Below are 27,935 nucleotides of genomic sequence, written 5' to 3'. Positions count from 1 at the left end.
CTCCCAAGAAGACATACAAATGGCCAACAGATCTATGAAAAGATGCTCAACTTCACTAGCTGTTAGGGAAATGCCAATCAAAACTACAGTGAGAGTGCAGTGCTCTTGGGGGTTCCCTGAATCTGTCTCTTGCTTCAACAGTGCCTGTATGGAACAGACCCAGGGACACCCCTTCTTCCAGCCTCCTCCACCCTACAACCTCTTTTCCAGTCATCACCTTTGGAGCATGCAGGAGGCAGTTGATCGATGCTTCTCTCTCTTCCTCTCCCTTCCTCTCTCTCTAAAACCAATTAAAAAAAACTTATAAAAAAAAAAAGATGCAAAACCAGCACGGTGGCCAAATTCTCTTCTAGGACATGCTGAAGCCTTCTCAAGAAGAGTGGGGCAAAACTCAGGACACCATGGAAGCCGCCATGGCCTTGGAAGAAGAACGTGAACCAGGCCCTTTTGGATCTGTATGTCCTGGGTTCTACCAGCACAGACCCTCATCTCTATGACTTCCTGGATAAACACTTCCTGGATGAGGAGGTGAAATCATCAAGCAGATGGGTGACCACGTAACTAACCTCCCAGGGTGGGCTGGGCAAGTATCTGTTTGAAAGCCTCACCTTCAAGCACAACTGGAGCCTTTGGAGCCCAGAGGCCTTTGAAGGGCCCCTCTGTATTCCGATGGAGTCTGGCTTTTGCCTGAGCCTCTCCCTGAAACCACTAGGCATCCTTTTAACCACCCTGGAGCCCTCTCCCAGGAAAATGGAAACAATAAAGCGTTTTATAGCAACAACAACAAAAAATTACAATGAGATACCTGTTAGAATGGCTATTATCAACAAGACAAGTAATAACAAGTGTTGGAGAATAACTCCCATTCACTGCTGGTGGGAATGTAAACTAGTACAGCCACTATAGGAAACAGTATGAAGACTCCTCAAAAAATTAAGAATATAGTTACCATATGACCCAGCAACCCCTCTTCTGGGTATCTACCTGAAAATTTTAAAAACATTTATTCACAAAAATACATGCACCCTATGTTCATTGCAGCATTATTTGCGATGACCAAGACAGTGTCTTTCAATAAATGATTGGGTAAAGAAGATGTGGTGCATATATGCTATGGAATACTGCTCAGACATAAGAAAAGATGAAATACTGCCATTTGCAACAACGTGGATGAATCTTGAGAATATCATGCTAAGCAAAGTAAGTCAGAAAAAGTCAAGAACCACATGATTTCACTCAAAGGTGGAGTAGCTCATTTTTATCACTTAAATATCATGTTCTTGCTAGAAAGATAAAACATCTTTTTAGTTCTCTTTGTTGAACTCATGCACCAAGAAGGAAAACAAACACAGCCTTTTTCAAGTCTACTTTAATTGCCTTCTGAATTTTCTTTGTTATGTTAACAAAAATTACATTTTTAACCTCAGAGGTCTAATTGAGTTGTTTTACAATATGGTCATCCTGAAATTTATGATTTATAATAGTTATTTTACCTGCAAAATAGTCTATTGAGTCCAATAATTGTAATTATTTTCTTCAATGTGCTAGTTTAATTTAAAGTATAAAATCAAGAATAAGCATTCAAGGTTCAAAGGTAAGCAATAGAGGCAATAAAAATAATGATTTGGCTAATAACTAATGGGAAGAGGGGAAGGGAGGTGTAAGGGTAGGTAATGTAATGAGAAAAATCATCACCTCTCACTGCACAATGTCAATAAATACTGTCAAGAAACAGTGCTTTGTATATTAATTAAAACCTCCAGAAGAACTAAAGGGAAAGACAATTAAATGCTGTTGGCTCTGAGAAGTGGGATGAGAAAAGAGAATGAGTAGGTGGTAGACTTGTCGTTTCATTTTAAATCCTTTTGTACTACTACACAGATCATTTTTACCATAAATATTGTTCATTTGTGTAAACATATAAACACAAATATACAATAAAACCCCAGAAGATTTTGTAGAAATTGAAAAGCAGATTCTAAAAGTTTAAGACTATACTCTATATATGGTTCCGTTTATAAAAAATTCTACAATGGGCAAAGCTACAGTGACAATAATCAGAATAGAGATTGCCTGGAGCTGGAAGTTAGAATGGGGATCTACCACAAAGGAGCCCAAGTCAATAGAATATTTTTATCATGGTGGTGATTACACAATTGTATGTATGTGCCCAAACTCATGGAAATGTATATTTTAAATGGATGGATTTTATTGTATACTAGAGGCCCAGTGCATGGATTTGTGCACTGGTGGGGTCTCTCAGCCTGGCCTGCGCCCTCTCACAATCCGGGACCCCTCAGGGGATGTCAGAGAGCCAGTTTCAGCCAGATCCCCACAGGCCAGGCTGAGGGACTCCACCAGGTCACAAATCTGTGCACTGGGCCTCTAGTCCTATCTAATAAAGAGGGAATATGCAAATTGACCATCACACCATAACAAGATGGCTGCGCCCACAGCAGAGGCGGGGATCCCGTAACACAAGATGGCTGCGCCCACAGTGGAGGCCGAGTTCCCGTAACAAGCCTTAACAAGCAATCAGCAGGGAACTGAGGCTGTGTGGTGCTGGGCCGGGGCAGGGGACCTGAGGTTGTGCCCCCCGCCTGGCAGGGATTAATGGAGGTGGGGTTGGCTGAGTCTGGATCTAGCCCCATTGCAGGTGGGGCCAGCGGGGTCTGGGTCTCGTGAGATTTCAAGGCGCATGTGGGTGGGCGGGGACTTGATTCTGGTTCCCATGGTGTGCCCCAGCCTCTGACAGGAGGAAGATTTTCATGTACATTTTACTAATTTTCTTTCATCTCTGACACTTCTATTATAGAAAAAGGGCAAATAGCAATATTAAGATATTTCCTTTAATTAATTCCCTTTTAATGTGCATGAGTTTTGTGCACCGGGTCACTAGTCTATATATATAAAAGCCTAAGCGACTGGAACAACCAGAGCGACCAGGACAACTGGAGCCGGTTGCTATGACACGCACTGACCACCAGGGGGCAGATGCTCAATGCAGGAGCTGCCCCCTGGTGGTCAGTGCACTCCCACAGCCAACCTCCCCCTGGCCGGCCAACCTCCTGCGGTCCCTACCCCCTGGTTGATCACCAGACCAGGGCCAGGCCCCGAGCTGGGTGGTGGTAGAAGTGGCCCCTTTCCCAGGGGGGCCAGCTCCCTCCTTGGCTGGTGGCCAACCTCCTGTGCTCCATCCCTCCTCCTGGCCAGCAGCCCCAATCAGCCCACTGCCCGCCCACCACAGTGGCAGCGCAAAGGTGAGGGAAGGAGGAGGGGGGAAGGCAGGGAACTGCTCAGCAGCAGGGCACCGATGATGGCAGTGTCAGCATCCAGCATCCGTTCCTTCTATGCCCAACCAGGTGACTGTTGCCTCTTTGGCCCTGATCGGCGGCCAGGCCTAGGGACCCCACCCGTGCACGAAATTTCATGCACTGGGCCTATAGTATGCATATAAGATCTTTAGTTAATCTCTTCCCGCCCTCCCCCCTACCCCCTTCCCTCTGAGATTCATCAATCTGTTCCATGTTTCCATGCTTGTGGTTTCCGGTCCTGTGTTGAGCATCTGCCCCCTGGTGGTTAGTGCATATCATAGCTACCAGACAGTCAGACAGTAGGACGGTCAGACAGTCACTTAGGCTTTTATATAGATAGATAGATATACTCTAATTGAACTTTTTGAAAAATGTACTAATTGTTTGAGAAGCTGGGGGGAAATCGAGTATAATTCCCTCAAGAGAGTATATTCCCATATTTTATTTAAAATTACACCTTTTTTTGCAGCACAGCTGATTTTGCTTCAAGCTATCATGTCAGCGAATACAAGCTAAGAGGGTGGTTCTTTACAATAGAGGCTGTCACATAGGCAAAGCCACAATGCCATCTTGTCATTCATCTGTGAGATATACAGACAAGAAAATGTGTTTTCTCCAACACTATAATGAAAATGTACTGCCTTCGGAAGGTTTTATTTTTGTTCTGCAGTCTGAAAACTATTCTCAAATAGATTGCATTAGGACTGGTCAACAAAGACGTGCAGAAACCTGGCCATGCCGTCAGCTCACTATTCCTGTTGTATTTCCTCAGCATGGCAATCTGATCGCTGCCACTTGCTCACCACCGCTTCCCAAGGTGTGCTTCACTGCCCAGCAGCCCCTTCCCTTATTCACTGAACTCTACTCCAGGTCCTGTGTGAGGCCCTGAAGCTACAGCAATAAACCAGAGATCAGATTTCTCATGAAGCTAACATGAAGACAGACTTTTTTTATCTTGAGAAAAAATTCACAGCATTTGTTTAGGAACATGAAGTTAGAAAAAGGTCTTCCCTTCACCCCCCAACACACACTCTCTCCTTCACCCTGCTCTGTGCTCCTGGAAGCTGAGGTGTGTGCAAACCCTCTGGCTTTCTACTGGGTGTGGCCCATGGGCGCCACCATCAGGAGGTAGGAGGGAGAAAGAGGAACAGTGAGGTAGCCATTCTCCAGTTCAACTACCTACCAGATTAGGTAGTATCCTCTATAATTTTTGTCAAATAGACAATTCCCTAAAGCTAATCTCTTCCTTTTCTGTAGCCACTTCCCACCCTCATGACTTCAGCCCTAGATGTAGTAATGGCTTCCTGTTCCCACCAGCCTGGGCAGTGCACTAGGGCCTTTGGTTCCCCAAACCCTGCCCTCACCGTTGTAAATAGTCTCTTCATTGAAGGCACCTCGATTGTTCAGTCTGAGAATATCAGTCCTTACCTTCCAAGACTTTGACTAATACAGAAGACTTTAGTGAAAAAAGGGACCTCGAGGATATACTGAAACCCTCTAAGTATACAAATTAGGGAACTGAATGATCAGTAGCAGCCAGGTACTTAATCTATTTTATATATTCTTTCTCTCAAATTAAAGTTGATGACTTTCTGCCAGAGAACTTTGGTCACAAATTTTCTTCCTTTTTTAAGCAACTGAACTTAACATATTTCAAATGATAGCTCAGCTGAACAAAATAATACATATAGAAGACTGCATAATGGCTAAAGGGCCCCTTTGTTCCTGCAGATGGTGTGATTTTATTCCCGGAGGCAGTCAGAGAGCTGTATACTTAGACTTCATTATTTGGGGCCCTTGCAAAAGGCCTTCACTAAATTATGCATACACATGCCATCAGCCTATATCCAGGGACCTTTTGAAAAATAGCCCCACAAAGCAGTCTACCATCTATTTGAGGAATGTAGCTCAGAGTGTAGTTCACTACACATACTGTATTCTCTTTAGGAGGTGTTTTTTTCCAAGTCTAAGCACCGGGAAAACTGCTTCACCTTAATCTTTGGGCCTCCATGGATCCTACCACTGGTCAGGGAGCCTGGACACTCCCAGCCAAATGTGTAGCTCACTCCTAACAAGTGAACAGCATCTTCTAGAAAATGTTTTGTGTGCTGACCCCACCCCTAGCTTCTTTTCTTTCCACCCCGCCTTCTCATATATTTTATTTTATTTTATTGTTTTTGTGGGCTGTGCTATAGGCTGAATGTTTATGTCCCCAAAATATTCATATGATGAGACTTATCACCCAGTGTGATGATACTAGGGTCTTTGGGGGTGATTAGGTCATGAGGGTGCAGCTTTATGAAAGGGATTAGTGCCTGTGAGATCCCAGGTTGCTCCCTCATGCCTTCTGACAAGTGAGGACACAGGCAGATGGCATCTACAAACCAGGAGTTTGATCTCCAGACCAGGCAGTGCATCAGCTGGCGCCTTGATCTTGGACTTCCTGTCCTCAGAGGTGTAAGAAATTTCTGTTGTTCATAAGCCACCCAGGCTACGGTATTTGTTATACAGAAGCCCAAACAGACTAAGACAGGCTGGACCAAATCCTTTTTGAAATGAGTAATAAACTTTCAAAAATGGCTGAAAAAAGTGACCTGAATATTTCCCCATGAAGCTTAATCTACATTTTAAAACTCCATTAAAAGCATAAAGAAACCAAACTTAGGATGATAACCTTTATACCTTACCCTAAGATTATCCTACCAATTCCTTCCTATTTGTTAAATTTCCTCTCTTCCACAAGTAAGACTCTGGCTGCGACTCCATCTAATTCTCATCTGCAAATTAGAACACTAATTTTCACTTTATTATCCAGAAAAAAAAGTATAACAGATATAAGATTATATTGGGTAAACTTGTGGAAACCCTTCAGAAACTCAAGTCCCTGTGATGTGTCTCTGATATGCAGTGAAGGCCCCAATGCTCCTGAGTGGGATTGGAAGGCAGGGGTCCTCCAAGGACAACACAGACTTGGTCTCTCTCTCTCTCTCTCTCTCTCTCTCTCAAATCAATAAACATATCCTCAGATGAGAAATTTAAAAAAAATTCTGGACTTTAATAGACAAAAAGGAGTGCTATTCTCTGTGTTAATGGCAATGAGACTTTTCTGGTCCAGGATAGGAGTTAGGGGAAGGGGTGTGACAGGACCAGAAAGGCTGGGAAGGGATTTGGCAGGTACTGATATGGAAGACCATCTACACTATGGTCTTAGCAACCTGGGATCTCACAGGCACTAATCCCTTTCATGAAGCTGCACCCTCATGACCTAATCACCCCCAAAGACCCTAGTATCATCACACTGGGTGTTAAGTCTCATCATATGAATATTTTGGGGACATAAACATTCATTATGATCATCCTAATGGGAATTTATTGCCAGGACATCCCACATCCCACCCAAAAAAATCACTCCCTGTATATAGGGCCACAAGCCTGTTAAATTTACCCATGGCAGCACCTACTTATCTAAGGGCCTCTGACTCCAGGATTGGTAATGATATTGTTGGGTTAAAAGACACTTCCTTTGGTAATGTATCCACACAAACTGCAGCTATTCAAAATATTTCTGTAAAATTTGAACATGTTTATATAATTTCAAAAGGAAAACATTTTTTAAGTAAAAGCAACTATTTTTCTTTTGTATATGTTATCTTAAGTACACGTTCAGTAGTTGAGAAGATTCTTTAAATATACACATCTCAGAGATATAAAAGCAAATAGGCACACCAGCCCTAGCAGGTTTGGCTCAGTGAATAGAGTGTCAGCCTGTGGACTGAAGGGTCCCGGGTTTGATTCCAGTCAAGGGCATATGCCCGGGTTTCGGGTTGGATCCCCAATAGGGGACGTGCAGGTGGCAGCCAATCAATGATTCTCTCTCATCATTGATGTTTCTATCTCTCTCTCCCTCTCCCTTCCTCTCTGAAATCAATATATATACAGGTACACCAGAAACAGCTCTCTATTAATAAAGTAAAACAAAACAAAATAAAGGTAGTACTTTGAGGTAAAACTGGAACAGGTGAAAAAGGTCCTACTAAGCCAGAAAGCCTCATAGGTCTTCTTGAACTTGTTAGCAATGCACAATCTCAGACATACCGAATCACAGTCTGCATTTGCAAAGGCCTCAGGGAGATTTGTAGACCTTTGTAGGTTTAGAAGCCTTGCTCTAAGGCCCCTAAAGTTCTGAGATTCTATCAGTGAACATATAATTAGGAGGTACTGGTAGAAACAAGGAGTCTCAGAACTCTAGAGTAAAGTAAAATTGAGGTTTTGACATTCCTGGAGGTGAATAACTTTCCTTCTCTAGTCTAATTTACAAACCCTCTGAACCACAAAATTACTGTCACTAACCTGAGCTTACGCAGCTCCCCCTGTGTGAACCTCTGTGTACTAAGAAGTCCGCACTTCTAATGCATCATGACAGTTTGCACCTGCTCTTTTCTAGAGTCAAACCAAGAAATTCCTACAGAATAGAGGTTAAAAACCACCAGAATGAGGGCGTATCAGCCAGCCAGCAAGTCAACCCTTAGAAGGAAAAACCTGGTAGGGAAGTAGGAAGGGCCAACAATAAACAGGCCCAGAGTGCCTGGGCGCTCAGAGCTTAAACTGTGGGATTCTGGGGGACATGACAAGTGCAGGCCCTGTAGCCGGCTGCAGGACCACCACCCTGACAGGTCCCAGCCTCTACCCGAGCCCCCATGAGACTTTCACCTGGACCCACACCCTGCCCAATAAAGCAGGCCGCTACCACCAAGAGCTCCTAGTGCAAGCCGGCTAGAGAAGAGAAAAGGCCCCCAGCAGACAGGAAGCCTACACCTCAGAAGTCCTTTGGCTCAGAATGAAGGTCCTGCCGGCTCTGGTCGGAGATCCTTCCCCACTGCTTCCAGGGACAGTAAGACCACAGGAGTGTCAGGAGGATCCTCAGGGCTCCAAAAATCCACTCTGGGTTTGTCATGTGGCTGTGAGGGAGCTCACATATTTCCTACAGAACCTGGAAATCAAGCCACTACTAGACAACAGAGTGCGCCTTTGTGTACTCTGGAAAATGGAGCTCCAGCTGGGCAGAAACAGCCCTCTGGCAGTCACATTACTAAAGGCCTTTCCTTTGGGTAAAGGAGGACTGTTAACAAATAGAAGGCACCTGTGTGCTCAAAATAATGACCCTCCTTTCTCCAGAAGACATAGCTCCCACTCACCCCCCAACATACACATGTCTGCACCGTTTATCTACAAAACCAATGTGCCCTCTCCACTTTGGCAGCCTCCAGGGTAGGGTGGGAGAGAAGAGGAAGGGAGAATACATAAGCATAAGAATCTCAGAATCCAATAAACAATCCAGACAAACAATAGTATTCTAGAAGTGAAGGAATAGTTCCCAGAGGACATATCCACTCTCATCTCATTATAACTCTTATGTAATTGCATTTTACCACAATAAGATTGTATTGAGTTTTATAAATTGACCAATGGCATGATTAACTACAGTATAACTACACTGTATGATGCTGGCAGTCATGGAATGCATTTCCAAATGCAAGGCCACAGGAAAGCCCATGCTTCCACAATGGAGCTGTCTATTTCAGCATGTGAGGGGAGCAGGGTAACTGCTCTGCTCACGGTCCACCTCCACCCTGCAGGTCTCATTTGCTAACACGATGGGGCACTTTATGAAAACATTTTGTCACCACTCTACAGTAATAGCTCCAAACTGCAGCAACATTATTAGTTGTTCCAATGATAAAGGTTGCTCCAACACAGAATTTCACACAGAGGAGTCTTTATGGAACCCCCACTACAGAACAATGTCTAAACTAAAAATGGTTGCACAGAAATGAGCAAAATCATGAAAAACATTTCCATAAGTATGTTTTTGCTCAATTCTTTCAACATCTGGCATCTTTAGGCTAAAATTTACACAGCAGACTTAATCTGATTTCGAGTGCCTTAATCTGATTCTGAGTATCAAAACACAAAAAAAGGAGTTTTTTTTCTTTTGAAAAATAACAGCAATAATGTTCAAATTTCTAATTCACTATTATTGTCCCTTAACTTTTTAAATGCCTGCAATAAGTCAATTTTATAATCATAGGATATATATATATATATACATATATATATATCCACACATATATATATGCACAAATACATATATTTTATGTTTTATTTTTCTGTTTGCATGTAGAAAGTATGCATAATGGTTAATATTTATCAAGCACTTATTATGTGCCAGACATTGTCAAACATTTTACATATGTCTTCTCTCAGCACAGTTATCCCTGCATCGATGAGGTAGATGTTATTTTAGCCTCATTAAGAGATGAAAAACCGAAGCACAGAAAGGTCAGACTGCTAATATCTAGCAAAATCAGTATCTGAAGCCAGGCAGTATGTTTCTCTCTCAGTTGCTATTGAATAAATGGATACATCACGGCCTAGACCAGTGGTTCTCAACCTTCCTAATGCCGCGACCCTTTAATACAGTTCCTCATGTTGTGGTGACCCCCAACCATAAAATTATTTTCGTTGCTACTTCATAATTGTAATTTTGCTACTGTTATGAATCATAATGTAAATATCTGATATGCAGGATGTATTTTCATTGATACAAATTGAACATAATTAAAACATAGTGATTAATCACAAAAACAATATGTAATTATATATGTGTTTTCCAATGGTCTTAGGCGACCCCTGTGAAAGGGTCATTCGACCCCCAAAGGGGTCTCGACCCACAGGTTGAGAACTGCTGAACTAGACTATATATATAAAGATTTTAAACATTTAAAACTGACTTAATTCAGCAAGACTCTAACATTTGACAGCAACCTTCATAGAATGTTACTAAGAACTCCAAGTAATTTAAAAGAAAAATATGTTCCTTGGCTACAGGGACCTTACAGACTAATTAAAGACACAAAGATATAAACATAAAATACATTTATTTCAAAGCTACTTCTAAGTAGAGGTGATAATATGATATGACTGAAATAAAGAGGAACATGACAGATAACAGGAAGAGTTGTGGAGGTGACTCCTAACGTAGCCTCCTAAGGAAATGCTGCCTGGAGTGGCAGAATGACAGGAGAAGAGAATTTCACACCATGATCAAAAACAGGCAAGAAGTAACAGGAAAGATGGAGGTGTCAGTTGGAGAACAGAATGTATGTCATGAAGTATTTCATATCGCATGAAACTGTGATGAGCAATTTCACCATGGTTTTCCTTTAACCAAGAATCTACATTTTACACTTACAACTATCACTATTCTGGCTTTATTCTCTTTCCTCTCCGTGTTCCGAGGCAACCTCTGAGTGTTAAGTGGAAACCATCTCCCTGTGTTCCCTCCCTGATCTGCCTCCCACAAGCGTAGAATGATTTGCTCAAAAACAAACAGAAAAAACGAGCAATATCACTACACACTCACCCATCACCCACTTATTTCCAGAAACTGTCTTTGTGTAAAGCTGGAATAAAATGTGTTTGACTTCAAATGACTTAGGTTCCTTTTTATTTTAAAGAGATAAAGAAAGATCTACATTCAACCAATAAGGTTTATTTAGAGAACCCCTGCCCAACTTGACGTTCAGCCCCGGGTGAGCTCTTGTTGCTACCCCCAAGGATTTTTTCATCCAGTGGGAACCAAGTCTACACAATGCCTGGCACATAGTTGGCACTTGGTAAGTGGGAATTTCCATTTCTTGAGCATCTAGTTGAAGAAGTAGATGTCAAGAAGAAAAAGACAAATGCATAAGGTCATTGTATATCAGAGATTTTATAAGCACTGGACAGGGACCACCAGAAGGAGTCAGAAAGCTGGTCTTCTATAAAAGATGAGCTAATCTAATAGATATCTGAAGCTGGAGAGCATTTTAAGCGGAGGAAAAAAGCAAAGCATGTGACCTATTAAAGAACGATGACTACCTCTATGTGGCATGACTGGGGCTCAGATACGGGCAGAGTGGAAATAAATGGGCCAGATCTCAGAGGGCTCCAGTGTCCTGCAAAGAGGGTGGGATTACCCAGCAGTTACAAGGAGCCAGTAACAGACATGAAGCCAGAAATAATATGATTATACTCATTTAGAGAGATAGATATGATGGCAATGCGGACAATGGGTTGGAAAGGAGGTCTGAAGGTCACCTAGAAGTTCAACTGAGGTAAGATGGTCTGAATTCAAGTAGTGAGGAGTGAGATAAAAGGTTAGACTTTAACAAATACTAACAGATTTCTCCCTGAAAAATGTAGCTTAAACTCCTAAGAGAGTGTTGGCTCTTTCTTGTGTCCCAAAAGCATCCTCATGGAGCAATTCAGACTACTGTCTTTTGAACACGGGGCCTAATTGGTAACTTTACCACCCAAAACACTCCTCTCCTATTTTGCTTCTTTCAATAACATCTACTAGGCACTAACTACATGTCTGCTACTGGTCGTCATGGATACAAAAGCAAGACAGACACAGTTCAGGTGGCCAAGAGGCTTAGAGTTTAATAGAAGACAGATGGATACACAGATAATAACCACAATCTCAATGCTGTAAGAGGTGTGGATGACGTGGTAGGTGCACAGAGAATTACAAACTACCTGATTGGGATGAAAAGGTAATATTTGACTCCATTAGTGTCTCTTTTTTTAATATATTTTTATTGATTTCAGAGAGGAAGGGAGAGGGAGAGAGAGATAGAAACATCAATGATGAGAGAGAATCATTGATTGGCTGCCTCCTGCATGCCCCCCTACTGGGGGGTCAAGCTTGAAACCTGGGCATGTGCCCTTGACTGGAATCGAAGCTGGGACTCTTCAGTCTGCAGGCTGATGCTCTATCCACTGAGCCAAACCAGCTAGGGCTCAATTCCTTTTTTTTAAACTAATTAATTTATTTTTTATTGTTTAAAGTATTACAAATAGTAGTACATATGTCTCCCTTTTTTTCCCCCAATTGACCTTCCTCCAGCCTCCCCTACCCGCCCCCCAGCACATGCCCTCACCCCCCTCCCACTGGTTATGCTTATATGCATGCTTACAAGTCCTTCGTTTGATCTCTTACCTACCTCCCCCCGCCCCCCAACCCTCCCCAGCCTTCCCGCTGTCGTTTGACAGTCTGTTTGATGCTTCTCTGACTCCTGTCATCAATTTTTAAATGATATACATATTGCCAGTGAAATTTCCTTAGCTGCAGCTATAAATTGTCTAAAATGTATAATTTCAGAAACAGAAAATGTAGTGGAGTCTCTGAAATGTTTAATATTGTTCATGTTAAAAGTAAATCCCATTTGTAGAACTCAGTTTGCTAACTGGGGCTTACCTATTGGCTACTTATGGTGAAAGTCATTTTCTTTTTCCAAATTTTAACTATTAAACTCATTTTTAGCATTGAATGTTATCATGAAAATAAACAAAATGTCAAAGAATATCCAAAGACCTATTGAGATGAAGCACACACTCTGTATTTACCTAACACAATAAACCCTTTGCTTTGACACAGGGAATCCCCGTTTCTGGGTCTAGGTGATACGGTGGAGATGCAGCACTGGTGTGGATTCCTGCACCAGCTTCGGGTGCATCCACTGCCAGGACCAGCATGTTCCAGTGGGACGCTTTTTGTGAAATGCAACGGATCACTCACTAACACCAATGACAGTGCAGCACGGAGCTGTTTATAGTTTAGAGCCCAGACTTCGTGGTAGAAAAGGAGATTTGGGAGGGGTGTTCTGAGCACTTGGTGCTCAGGTTAAGACAACCAATCAAGAAGCTTGCTGGTGTAATACCTCAATCAATAAAGAAAAAAATCAAGAAAAAAAGAAGCTTGCTGGGATCTCAGTGGAAGGAAACTGTGAGATGTCAATGATGGAAAAGCAATGGCTGAATGGATAAAACAACAAGCTGAGGGAGAAGCTGTGAAAGGAACAGAAGCTCACAGACCCCAAGCACTGCTTCACCAGCCTCGCAGTGCATCGAGGTGGCTGAGCACCTAGGGCAGTGATGACAAACCTTTTGAGCTCAGCATGTCAGCATTTCGAAAAACCCTAATTTAACTCTGGTGCCACGTCACATAGAAATTTTTTGATATTTGAAACCATAGTAAAACAAAGATTTATATTTTTGATATTTATTTTATATATTTAAATGCCATTTAACAAAGAAAAATCAACCAAAAAAATGAGTTTGCGTGTCACCTCTGACACGCGTGTCATAGGTTCGCCATCACTGACCTAGGGGAATCTGTCCTCAAGGTATGGAGGCTCCCACCCAGCAAGATGGTATCGCAGAAATTGGTGAGACTGGGAAGTGGCCTAACAAATCAAAAACAGGAGGATCCAATGCAATGAAAAGAAAATGCGCATGGAAGGACTAGAGAAGTGGAGGGGCCTGGCTCTGACAGTTCAGAGCATGACAGTGAAGAAGGACCTAGTACTTCAGCAATGAGCTTTCCTGTTCAAAAAAGTGGCATGGAAATGGCAGTCAAATTTCCCAGTAGTTCTCAGAGGGCAAGAGCATTGAGGACAGACTCCGGCTCACCAGAAAAACTACAGAGCCCTGTGATTAACTCTGGGAATGGTATTTCAGAAGACTCGAGTGCTCCACTGGGAGAGACACCTACCCAGGAGTGGGTGGAAAGGAAGGTGGGGCTACAGAAACAGAGAAAACCCAGGAGAAAAAGGAAGCAGAGAGTAGAGGTCCCATAGAAAAGGAAGCAGCCAGGGCTGGACTGAGTAAGAAGACGGAGGCAAAAGAAATGACTGAAGGGGAAGGAGCTGCCAAGGCAGCCCAGGAGAAGCTGGGAAAACATGCCCACTGCCAAACTGAAGGAAAGCCAGTCAGGGAACACAGCTATTGGTCAGGAATCTATAAATTTACCGACACTCAGCTCTGTTACACAAATGGAGTTGCTGGGTCTGAAGAAGTTCAAGTGTGAACTGATGACCCCGTGGCTGATGCAGGGGCACTCTCCAGGAGCTGGCAGCAAGACTCCTCGGTCAGGGGACTGGCAAAGGACTAATGGACCCACCTCTATTTGCCAGCGTTTGAAAGGGAAGAAAAAATTAATTTCATCCAAACTGATTTCCTATTTCTTTCTAGTCTAGGACTTAGAACCTGTATAAGGTTGACTCTTGGCCATTATTTCTATTGATATTAAAGCTGATTTTTTATAACCCAATTCCAACTACCCTCTTTTCCATTATTACATTTATAGAATTAATGTGTCACGGTGGCCAAGTCATGGAGATAACCAGTGTCCTTCAATTCAGTATTGGATAAAGAAGATGTGGTTTATATATACTATGAAATACTATTCAGCTATAAGGAAAGGTGAAATATGGCCATTTGTGGTATTTCCTTGGTTAGACCTTGAGAATATTATGCTAAGCAAAATAAATCAGTCAATAAAAGTTAAGAACCACATAATTTCACTCATATGTGGGATATAGAACTAAAACTCATAGACACAGATGACAACAATATGGTGGTTACCAGAGGTAAGGTGAAGTGCAGTAAAGAGTAAAGGGGCCAGCCCTGGCCAGCTTGGCTCAGTGGATAGAGCATTGGCCTGAGGACTGAAGGGTCATGGGTTCAATTCCAGTCAAAGGCACATGACTGGGTTGTGGGCTCGATCCTCAGTGGGGGGGCATGCAGGAGGCAGCCAATCAATGATTCTCTCTCATCATTGATGTTTCTATTTCTCTCTCCCTCTCCCTTCCTCTCTGAAATAAATAAAAATATTTTTTTAAAAAGAGTAAAGGGGCCAAATATATGGTGAGGGAAGATGATTTGACTTTGGGTGATGGGCATACAATGTAATATACTATCATGTGTCATAGTATTGTACACTTGAAACCTATATAATCTTATTAACCAGTGTCACCCCAATAAAATTAATTTTTAAAATGTGTGCAACCATCTGGACCTGACGTTTCTGTGAGAAGTTTTTTTTATAACAAATTTAATTTTATAAATAGAAAGCTATTTTTAAAAAAACAAAAACAAAAAGAAACCTTTACCCACTGTATAGGAGAACAAATTGGCCAATGGTACATCTGATAAGGGGTTAATTTCCAAAATAAATAGAGTACTCATACAACTCAACAAAACAAAGACAAACAACCCAGTTAAAAATGAGCAGAAGACCTGACTAGACAGTTTTCCAAAGAGGACATACAAATGGCCAAGAGATATATGAAAAAGTGCTCAATGTCACTAATCATCAGAGAGATGCAAATTAAAACAACAATGAGGTACCACCTCACACCTGCCAGAATGGCTATCATGAATAAATCAACAAACAACAAGTGCTTGTGAGGATGTAGAGAAAAATAATTCTTTGTATACTGTTGGTGGGAATGCAGACTGGTACAACCACTATGAAAAACAGTGTGGAGTTTCCTCAAAAAATTAAAAATGGAACTGCCATTTGACCCAGTCATTCCACTTCTAGGAATATATCCTAAGAAGCCTGAAACACCAATCAGAAAGAATAGATGCACCCCTATGTTCATAGCAGTGTTATTTACAATAGCTAAGATCTGGAAACAGCCCAAGTGCCCATCAGTAGATGAATGGATAAAAAATACTGGTACATTTACACAATGAAATACTATGCAGCTATAAAAAAGAACAATCTCTTACCCTTTGGGACAGCATGGGAGGGACCTGAGGAGTATTATGTTAAGTGAAATAAACTAGTCAGAGAAAGATAAGTATCACATGATCTCACTTATATCTAGAATCTAATGAACAAAATAAACTGAAAAACAAAATAGACCCAGAGACATTGAAGTATGCAATAGAGTAGACCGACATATTTCAGAGAGGGGAGCGATGTGAAGAATTTAACCAAAGAACTTATATGCATAATCCATGGACACAAACAATAGTGCAGTGAAGGGGGAGTAGGGGCAGGGGATCATGGGGGGGGGGGGGGAGGATAAAGGGGACATCTGCAATACTTTCAACAATAAAGATAAATTTTTAAAAATCAAATAATATTTTTAAAAGCCTTTGCTTTGTACATAGCAATCTCTTCAGACTACTTTTGGTGGCCTTAGTTCACTTTCAAACAAGTTTTCCATTATCTGGCAGGAGTTGCCATAGTACTCCACCCCCTCCACATCCTTCCTGTACTGGGTCACTTAAAAATAACTACCCACAAAGCATTTAAAATTTTCAGGAAATTATTTTAGCGGAAAAAATCACTGGCTATCACAATTGTGGTGACGTGGAGAACCCAGGGTAGAGCTCGGAAGATTTTCAAATAAGAACTTCATTTTTTAGATAGTACAAACTTCTTTACTCCCTACCAATGACTACTTACCTTATTATTAGAAGCATTTGTTTACAATGTGCAACTAATCTAGAAAAAATGGTTTTTATCTAATATCTCTTATTATATGACAGTAAATTCTATTTTTTGAATTCCCATGTGACATAAATATGTTCACTTACAACTTTGAACTGTTCCTATTTCCAAGGAGCTATTTCATACTTAGTTATTAAATGACAAATAACTATTTTAATTAATTATATGATATACATGTCTATTACAGAAACTTAGAACATATAAGTAGCCATGAAGAAAATTAAAATGACCTAAAATCTGCAGAGAATCAGTATGAATAGTTAGAACTTGTTTTTCTTTCAGAATTTTTGAAGAATAGATTCATATATTTCTCTTTAAAATTCCGATTGCCTATAAGTACTCTTTAATAACTCATTGTCATCATTTATATTGGCAATATCATTATGTAGATTTTCCACAACTTAAGTAATCAAACATTATAGTTGGGCATCGGGGCTGTTTCCAACTTTTCATTATTAAAGGCAATGCTATAATGAGTATCCTTATATGCATATTTTTACACATTCATTTAATTGTATCCTTAGGACAAAACCCTAGAAGAGGACTTGCTGAATCAGAGTAGACATGATGAAGTCATGATTTTTACATCACAGTAAAAATATAGCTCATAGATTTTAAAACATACATAATGAGAATATATCTGCATTTGAAAAACACAAAGGAAAGTGTGTGTTGTTATTTAAAGGTAAGAGTTTACATCTATTAAACTATAGTTTAGCTATCAACAAAACACAAACTCTCAGAATATATGTAGGGCTCTGTCATGCTTGCTAAACTTGTACCCCAAGAAAAATCGGCTAGGTTTATTCAAAAAACTCCTTGACAATAGAGCTCTGTGGGCAATAAACTTGGATGCTATACTATAATCAGCATTGTGCAATGGAAAAATAATGTATGCCACAAATGCAAGCCCTATATCTAATTTCAAGTTTGCTAATGGCTACATAGAAAAAAAGTAAAGAGAAACAGGTAAAATTAATTTTAGTAATACATGTTATTTGGCCCAGTGTAGTCAAAATTCCTTTTAACATCTAATCAAATTTTTTAAAATTATTAAAGATATTTTAAGTTATCTTTTTAATTCAAATTCCAACGTGTATAAGCATAAACACCTTGGATGTTCCTGCAACCCTCCCTGACACAAAGTCAGAAAAAGGTCCTTTTCCCCTGAACATGTACAGCCTTTGCTAAGCCTCACACATGCTCAGAGAACTCCTTCAAGCGCACAAGTTCATCTCCTCCACAGACAGGCACTTTTAGGACTGCACAGATCAGACCTTAAACTTTTCTCATCCGCCTCAGTACGGTGCTTTCCAGCAAATGCTCAAAGCCTGCTTAGTGTACTGTGTACATGAGGAATGAAGTGCCAGGACTCTGATGAAGGGGGTCCGGCGTATAACACATCAAGGCCTCCTAAAAGCCACCACAGGGAGGTGAGGCAGAAAAGCCCCACTAGTCAACCTGACCTACCATTTCAGGCATGGGCCCTGTCACTGTGGGGCTCCACTGTTAGTGAATTCATCCCTGGTCCAACTTCCTGCTTCCCTTTGGAACACACATAATTGTTCATACATAATTGCTCTCTAAAGAGATGTAATACATTGCAATTTTCCCATTGAAACTAGATGCTTTACTTTAAAAATGTGCTTTTTAGTATGTATGGGATACCTTCTAAACAGGAGGTTAGTTACTAAAGCACCACAACACACACACACACACACACACACATGCACACGCACAAGTGCACTCACAAGCCTCAGCAACAACAAGCACCCCTCATTGTAAGAAAGTCTCTTTCCATCTCAGTTGTACCACATGGACTGCTGAACATGCCATTTAAGAGTCTGACCAGCACCTTGTGATTTTTTTCAAACCTATCAGGAAGTACAGGTACCATAATTTCCAAAGCAAATCATGACCCCATGTCCTGAATACCCAAATGCTCTTATGGGACTGAGAAAAATATCTTAAATTCAAGATTGTCCTGGAAAACTTGGAACCCATGCTGTGGTATCTATCAATTAGACAAATAATATTAAAAATAACAAGTCTTAATAAAACCTAAAATAGAAGATTTTCACTTCTTAACAGCAACCGCGTAAATAACTAGTTATGGTTGTATTGGGACTACAGTAACACAGCCGATATATAAATACATAGCTCCAAAACTTTAAGTGACTTTCAGACAAATGTGCAAAAGAGATTACAAAATATCTGAGAAATGCCTGCCTGGATTTTATTGGGATGTCATTAGCAGCAATCCCGCAGAATTTGGTGACTGGGTCACAGGGGATGTGGCGAGTGGACTCTCTGGAAGCGTCCCATTTCGCTGGCCAGCAAGGCTGCCAGGTGAAAAGCCAATGGACCTTCTTCCCTTACTCAAAGTGACAGCCTCCCAACAAACTTGCCTTCCAGGATCCTAAAATAATCTTCAGTAAACATGTTTTGTTTTAACATCAAAACTAGAAAGCCCATTTATTGAAATTCACAGTGGGTAAGAAGTTCAGAGGTATTCTTTCAGGAGTTCTGACTGTGGCCAAAATTTCAGTGGAAAGGTTGACAATAAGTCCAAGGAGGCAAGGCAGCTGTTGGCAACATTAAGGGTAGGAACGAATGAGTATCCTAACTCAGGAGGGTTTAATTGTTTTGTTTTGGTCTTTTTAAATCATAAAAGGTAGCATTATCAAATTTAAGGACAGGCTAAAATTACCAGTCAAATTTGCCATTCTCTAACCACAATGGAAGAACCTGAAAACCCACTGCCAAAAATGTGGATAATGTTGTAGTTGTATGAGAAAGCAACATCTTGAATTTTAGTGACCAAAGATCTTGTGGACCAAGGGGGCTTCAGGGAAAGATAAACACCAATCACAGTAAAGATCAGATGGTAGTAATATCTACCATCTTTCCAAGTAGATTTTCAATGGAAGCACTTCCCTCCCTTCCTCTCTGAAATCAATAAAAATATTTTTTTTGTAAATCAGGATCCAAAACTCAACATTCAATGTGACCTGAAGTATGCCCCCTTTAAAAAGTATATATTTATTATGTGCATACACAGAAAAAATAAAACCTTAAAGGAAATCCTTCAACAATTCAATACATAGTTTTCTCTGAGTGACAGAATTTCAGGTTTTAATTTTCTTACTTTATAGTTCTCTGTGATTTTCAAATTTTACACAATAAACATTACTCCTTTCTTGAGAATAACTTAAATTTTAATAATGTGTCTTAAAAGTGAGAAATTTTAAAAGAAATACAAGTAACAGAATTATTAAGAAATCAAATGGGCAAAATGTGTGAAAGCTAAGTAGAATTATACACATATCATTATTTACTTTTAAAATATTAATAATAATTTCTATTCTAATTTCCATTGCAACTGCATAAAATTAGAAGGTTCCATACTAGTTAAGGCAGAGGTCTATGTGGGTTCATAAGTTAGTGTCTGAGACACCTGGAAAGATTCAAGATCTCAAACTTTAGTTCTTGACACTTAATCATGTATAAACAAACAAGCTCTATATTTCACTTAAAAGTCAATTTAGCTACATTTTGCTTCTGAATAAATCCCTTACCAAATGTGCAAGGAATTACATAGTGCCTTCGCTATTCTTTCACAAAACCGGAATACAGATGTAGGTACTCTGACTGGTATCTTCTTGGGTTCAATGGTTCCAGAACAACCGGTCACATCTATATATATCTCATGGAGTCAAAAAATATACACTACCTGTATCCATTCACTAACTTCGGTTTTTTCCTTAGCTTTATGAAGATATAATTGACAAATAACATTGTGTAAGTTTAATGAAGTACGTGGTGATTTTATACACTATATGTTGTGCAATGGTTACTCTGATAAGATTTAGTTAACAAAGCCATCACTTCACATCATTGCCTGTGTGTGTGTGTATGTGAAAGAGAGAGAGAGAGAGAGAGAGAGAGAGAGAGAGAGAGAATATTTAAGATCTACTCTGTTAGCAAATTTCAAGGATGCAATTTGTATTATTAACTATAGTCACCACACTGTACCTTAGATCCCCAGAAACATTGCTTTTATTTTAAAAAGCCTGCTTTTAAGAATGTTCTATTAACATGGCAGTTTCTATCAAAAGGGAGAAAAATGAGTAAGCTGTGGATGTATTGACTTTTCAGTATACATTTTAAACATTCTCTGTAAAAAAAAATAAACTTTTAAAGCACAAAATCAACTTAGCTACATTTTGCTTCTGAATAAATCCCCTATTAATCTCACTTTAATATATTTAGTATTTATTACAGTCAGAAGGACCTATACAAAAGAAAGGATTTAAATAACAAAGAAAAACCCATTCACTAATCTATTCTTTTAATATTTTCCTGCAGTAAGTAAAAGTAATCTTCCAACCATTTCTTCAGGAATTTGTCAGCCACTAAATAATCTCCATAAAAAATTTTAAACTTGGACTCATAAAGATGCTTACAAACTGGGCAGAGAAGCTAGCTGGTTCTCAAAACGGAACATAAAAATGAACAGAATACACATCTGTGGTAACCAACCTTTCAGCTGATTTGCTGTTTAAAACACCCTCATTTAAGTGAAAAAAATGTAATTGTTAAGTATTTAAAATAATATTTTTGTAGGCTTTGGTTTACAAAACACTTTTCACTTAGATTATTAATTTAATATTCCCACTTTATGTATGTCATGGGAATTATCGTGCCCATTGATGAGAAAATGACTAAGCTTGACAATCCACAGTCAATGGATTTGATGAATCCAGAACTTGAACTCGAGAACTTTGCCTCAATATACTGGGCATTCTGTGCCATTCAATCAGATGGAATGTCATTGCATCTTTGGCACTGGAAGACTAGGGCATGGCAGGTGAGTGTGAAGGAGGATGGTCTCAGCTCAAGCTGGCATGCTGAGAGTGAACTTTTATAATAGTGTTCACAGCAGGAAATTACAGCCAAGGCACTATAATCACAGGATGCTGCTGTTCAACCCTTTCACTCCACAGTTCCAGAGACAACAGGTGAAAATTGCCAACAAAACAAATACAAAAAGATACTTTGGCTCAGAACAGAAAGACTATGTACATAAAAATGCTTTCACCAGTTCAATTCCAGAATCTATAATAATAAAAGCGTAATATGCAAATCGACTGAACGGCCGAACAGCAGAACAACCATCCGGACTACCATGCTATGACACCCACTGGTGCCAGGCCAGCCAAGGCAGGTGCAATGTGATTGGTTAGGGGACTGGCCATCGCCCCATGATCACCCCACAGAGGGAGGCCCAGGACATTGGCCAGTGGGGTGATCAATCGGGTGACTCCATGATCACCCCAAAGAGGGAGGCCCAGGCCACGGATCGGTGGGCTGCGGTGGTGGGCAGGGCCTACCTCTTTGGGGTGATCAATCTTGGGGCTCCCGGACTGTAAGAGGGTGCAGGATGGGCTGAGGGACCTCCCCCCCCGCCCCCGAGTGCACTAATTTCGTGCACCGGGCCTCTAGTTGATTAATATAACCCCACACTAACACCTGCAAGAAAGCAAAAGTAAATTCTCCCTGAAGAAAAAACATCATGTAGAGCATCAAATTATCTCTTTGATTTTTCATACACATTGTCCAGCATTCAAACAAAATTACAAGCTATGCAGGCAATTATTAGCTTACGCTGAGCCCTTGTCAAAACTGGCCCATAGAAACCTTATAGCTCTCCAGCCAGATATTCCCATTTTAGAATGAATCAACTCAGACTCATGAACTAATAAAGTAGGAAGGGCCAAACCTTGCTTGTCAAATGGAAAAAATATATTCTAGAACATTGCTGGTCTGTGTTTAGCAGCATCTCAGCCTTACATTAAAAAAGAAAAAAAAAAATAGCAATCATCCCTCTACAGGGAACTTTATCTGCTCAGCTACCTGAAGCCAAGCCAAGCAACTCAATGGGGCCCTCAATTCACAGAGATTCCCTAAATGTCTGTGCCTGGTTCACTGAGAGTCTGGCTAAACTGAAACCCACTCGTACCTGCTGGGGTCCTGTGGGTATTCAGCTTCAGAGTCAGCTATGCAGAAGCAAGAGCGGATGTAGTTGATCCAGTCAGGGGGCAAAACTGAGACTTTGGGGCTGCTGCCAACGGTATAGCTGTTTGGTCTACCACCTGGAAAACTACAGACTGGCAGTTTAAAGAGACTCTTCTTGGGAAACATGAACCTGGGGACAAACCATGCCTGCTGACTGAACTGTCTGGAACGTTCATGTAGATGCCCACGGGAACCAATTGGAATGAAGCTGCTGATGGAGCCTGACTCTGTGTCTAACGCAGAGGCTACCATGCAGGGCAGACTTGTGATCTTGACAAAAGTTGACCTGTTTGTCTCACAGTAGGAGAGACCAAGTCACAAGGGGTCAAGCCCTTCCTGCTCCTGGAAGATTGGCTGCATAAGACCTTGGAACCCTTTCAGGGTCATCAGTGCTGCCCCAGCACTGTTGATACTTCTTCAGGTTACTGGCTACCTGTTTCCAGCCACACCACTGCGGCCCTTGAAACTAATCTGTGTACTCAACAATGGACTGATTGTCTAACTCTCTCCCCCTCATTCCCTCCTGGTCCATACACGTTAGTAAGGCAGTTTGAGCACTAAATGCAGGTATTCTGAGAAAGGGGTCATCCTTTCTTGGCCACTTCCTGGGTAATGATCAGGAAAAAGTGGGTTATAGGGCATTATATAGATACATTTTGAAATTGAGGATTCTGTCCTTACCACTGCTGGGCATTTTTCTCTCTCTTAACACTCCCAGGCCAGCCTGGTGGGCACACCCTCCAGGGGGGCAGCATAACTGAAAGGGGGTGTCAGGGATTCAAGTTTCATTCTGGTTAAGTTTTAGGAAAGTGCCCATGACCCTCTTGCACCTGACATTTCTAGATGAAAGGTGCAGGTTCAAGCAGGGGGTGATGGGGTGGGGGTGGGGGGGAGTGTAAGTCTTTTGGTGCAAATTACATGTATGCGCCAAAATTCTAGAGGAAGAGCAATACCCAGTGCTGGGGAAGGAACACCTCAGACCAAGGAAGTGTAAGGGAGGAAAGAACATTATGACCTTTTGTCTTTTAGAACTGACCTGGAGCCTTCCTCAAAAGGGAAAACAGCAGCTAGTGCACTCTCTTGCTTACTGCTTTGTCTTCTGTGATCCATGCGATTGCTTTAACCACAGAGCAGCAGGGGAGCACCCCACAGCTCTGACACCTTCCACAAAGAGCACCTATGGATGTTGTTCCCACCCCCATCCATTTCATGAGTAGATGGATGCCAAAAAGAAAAAGGTAGACAGCTTATACTATATTAACTTTTAAAACCTTTAAGGGAGTTGAAAGGCAATCCAGAGTATGAGAAAATATTTGCAATATTTTCAATATTGACAAAAGACTCATGTCTTCATACACATTCAGATGAACAATATGAAATTCTGATATTCAGCCATTTTTGACATATAAAAATGGTAATTCATACAATTTAACTTAATATTAAAAACTTCTACAGATTACCCAGCCAGTGTGCTCAGTGGTTGAGCTTCAACCCATGCACCAGGAGGTCCCTGATTCCAACTCCCTGTCGGTCAGGGCACAAGCCCAGGTTGCAGGCTCGATTCCCAGTGGGGGCAGAGGGAGCATCTGGGAGGCAGCCAATAGATGTTGATGTTTCTCTCTCATCAATCTTTCTGTCTCTCTCTCTCAAAAATCAATAAAAACATATTTTTTAAAAATTAAAAGAAAAAATTCTACTGATCAATAAGACAAGACAGCTCAATAAAAAATGGGTAAAAGGTTGAACAAGCAGTTTGCAACAGAGAACAGTCAAATGGTCAATAAGTACTTGAAAAGGTGCTCAACCTCATTATCAGATGAATGAAAATGAAAACCAAAAGGAGATACAACTACACACCCATTAGAATGCTTAAAACTAAAGCGATTGATACCAAGTGTTGGCAAGGATATACAGCAACTGAAATTCTGCTGGGAACACAAATTGATATAACTATTTTGAAAGAGTATTTAGCTATAATTATTGAAGCTGAATATATGCATGTTCTATGAACCAACAATTTCATTCTTGGGTATATACTCAACGTAAATGCAAACATCTATGTTCACAAAGGACTTGTACCACAATTTCCATAGCCATATTGTTTGTTAATAGCCTCAAATTGGAAACAATCCAAATGTCCATCAAGCAGTAGATAAAGAATGGATATGGAAATTGTGTACTCACCCAGGAAAATACCACAAAGGAATGTAATGAATGCAACACCCAACACATGGATGAATCTCAAAAATATGATGCTGAGGGAAAGAAGCCTAACACAAAAGAGTATTTACCACATGAGTCCACGCTAAAGTTAAAAAGAGATCAAAGCAATTATTAATGTTAGAAGTAAAGATAGTGGCTACCCATGATTAGGAGTAGTGAAGAGGAACAGATATGAGATTAGTTCCTGGAGGGCTGTTCACATCAAATTGTTTGATCAGGGTGCTGCTTATAAAAATATTTTTCCTGCCCGGCCGGTATGGCTCAGTAGTTGAGCATCAATCTATGAAACCAGGAGATCACGGTTCAATTCCCAGTCAGGGCACATGCCAGGTTGCAGGCTCAGTCCCCAACAGAGGGCTTGCAGAAGGCAACTGATCAATGATTCTCTCTCATCATTGATATTTCTATTTCTTTCTCCCTCTCCTTTCTTTTCAGAAATCAATAAAAATGAATTTTTTAAAAATACATAAATATTTTTACTTTGTGAAAGTTCATCGTGGCACACCCTAGACTTGTGCACTTTTCTGTATGTATGCCATACTTTGAAAACGAGCTTTATATTTAATTTATTGTTAACAGAACAATGTTCAAATATTTGAATATTAAAATATAAAAAAGTAAAAAATATTACCATGAACCCAAAGCAATATAGGAGGCCAATGAGGCCCAGAAGATCAATCGTAATTGTATTATTGGAAAGATCTTATATTGACAAGGGTGTAAAACTGCTACTGGAGAAAGAGAATGTGGCTTAGAATGAATAAATATTAGCATGTTATAGACATGTCAATAATAATGTCTATCACACCCCGACCCTTTCCATAAAACTACCTTATCCACGGCCCCTGCTGTTTGACAGCCAATCCCTGGACTAGTCAGAGGCCAGTGGTTTTGTCTAGGCCCCAAATGTGAACTAAGCCAATCAGATTCTTCCACAGGAATACAAGCCTGAATATTCTGAGTAAAGAAGAGATGCTGCAGTGAGACTTAAGACAGAAAAAAGCAGAGAGAAAGAGGCTACAATACATGGATTTGGTATAGTGAGGGGCACAGCAGCCTGAAGTTGGGGGAAGCAAGAGCTGTGAGAAAACAGTGAGGAACCAAAAGGCATAAACATGCTGAAAAACAGGTCAGTCAGTACCAACAGCCAAAGAATAGCTAGGTCACAATAAAAGGTGAGCGAGACTCACCCTTATATTGCTTAATAGAATTCCCACTGTCTCCCCACCACACACAGAGGTGACCACAATTCAAGACAACTTGAGTTAGTGTATCTCCCTTGTAATGAAAAGGGCCTAAAGCAAATAACCATATCACAGAAACCAACTAACCCTAGAAAAGTTTAGTAACAGTAGAAAAAACAAACTAGGCACTTGATTAAGGAAACCTTAGTAATTGCCTTGAAATAACATTGACTAACTGTTGGGTCTCGGAATTGATTTTGAAAGATGGATGAAACATTGGTTTATTGGATGACGTCCTAAATGTTGCAAAACTATGTAAAATCCTGACACTATTAATGGCATCAGAGGTAGAAGTGCTCTTCTTGATTCTACACAAGACCATTCCAGCTGCCCAGCTGAGAGCGTTTGGTAAATGGACTTCAAAAAGGAAGAGAAGAGTCCTTGGCAAGAGAATCGCTGGTAATTCCCCTGTGAGTGAGGACAAATTGTGAAAATACCTTTATACTATAATCACGGTTAAACAATTGATTTCAAATTTTTTTGCTTTAGGATTTAATATTCCAGAGCTTATTTAAAAGAGAATTCCACCACCTTTATGTATTCACCACTGACTTAAGTTTTTTCCTTTATAATAATTTCAAAAAACAAAAGAATACAACCATCCTAATAACACACATTAAAACAGAAACACATTACAAACTCTTTCCAATATCATTCTTTTCAGAGCCACATCTAGTACAATCTTCAGTGCCACACAGGGGCTATGCCAAAAAGGAAAAACTTCTTTATTTATGAGTGAAATAATATGATGTCCAGCACTTGCTTTAAAATAGTCTAAGAGAAAAACAAAACAAAAATGTGTGTAAGGAAACAGAAATAAAAAGAAGGCAGACAGTTAATTATTGAAGCGGGGTGATGGGTATATTGGCATTCCCTGAATTGTTCTATTTAGTGCGTATTAAATGAAAAGTATTCTTTAAAGAGAAAAGGAGGAAAATACTTCCTGAGTGACTCTAGTAATGAAAACAAGAAGAGGTCAAAGAAGAATTATATAGAAAGGGGTAATAAAAACATCAGCTGACAAATGTGCTGACTCTTCATGCGCCAGGCCCAATGGTAAGAGGTTGATGTGGATTATTGCCTATGAGCCTTGCATCAACCCCCCGATGAGGTCGGTACTATAATGATCCCCTTCTTATAGGCAGGGGTCCAGGCTTAGAAAGAGAAATTGCTCAACATCATATGTCTGGTAAGTAGCTGCATCAAAACGGAAAGTCCCACAGTTTAACTTCTGAACTAAACCATACACAATACCACCATCTGAACTGGACATTGATATTCTTAAAGTTAAAGGAAAGAAAATTCATATTGGATATTAGCGGTCTCCTATTCCCATGTGTCACTGACATTATCTTGTCGTGACTTCTCTTGTAATGAGTTATGGTATTGCATAATGAGCGTTAGCCAGGCTACCAGCTCCCCATTCCCATAGAGCTAACACCAGGAATCCTCCTCCTTTCTAATCGGCCATCTATGTGACAGCACTAAACTCACTGTTTAAGTTAGTCACACAAATGGCATGGGCTCATAAATACAGTTCAGGAAATGAATCAGACAATGTCTAAATTAAATCAGACAATGACAAAATAAAACATTTCAGGAACCTGAAAAGAATGCAAAGTACCAGTAACCAGAGTCCTCAGATCCCTGCTGTTCCAGCATCGTAAGTCTCAGCAATGTCACCTTGGTAAGTATGGAAGAGGTAATAAAAGAAACTGTGACCTA

General features: G+C 40.5%; 1 protein-coding gene and 1 pseudogene across 4 annotated transcripts in view; one reads left to right on the top strand and one right to left on the bottom strand.

The window, feature by feature from the left end:
• The window catches only part of RASGRF2 (Ras protein specific guanine nucleotide releasing factor 2), a 186,249-nt gene that overhangs the window by 151,648 nt on the left and 6,666 nt on the right, over nucleotides 1-27,935 (bottom strand). The window lies entirely within an intron of this gene.
• On the top strand, nucleotides 357-14,395 carry LOC139008377 (splicing regulator SDE2-like; annotated as a pseudogene).

This window comes from Myotis yumanensis, unplaced genomic scaffold (genome assembly GCF_028538775.1).
Source record: "Myotis yumanensis isolate MYYU_CA2020_CCGP unplaced genomic scaffold, mMyoYum1.0.hap1 SCAF_4, whole genome shotgun sequence".
Taxonomy (NCBI): Eukaryota; Metazoa; Chordata; class Mammalia; order Chiroptera; family Vespertilionidae; genus Myotis; species Myotis yumanensis.
This window is presented reverse-complemented; position numbering and strand designations above follow the sequence as displayed.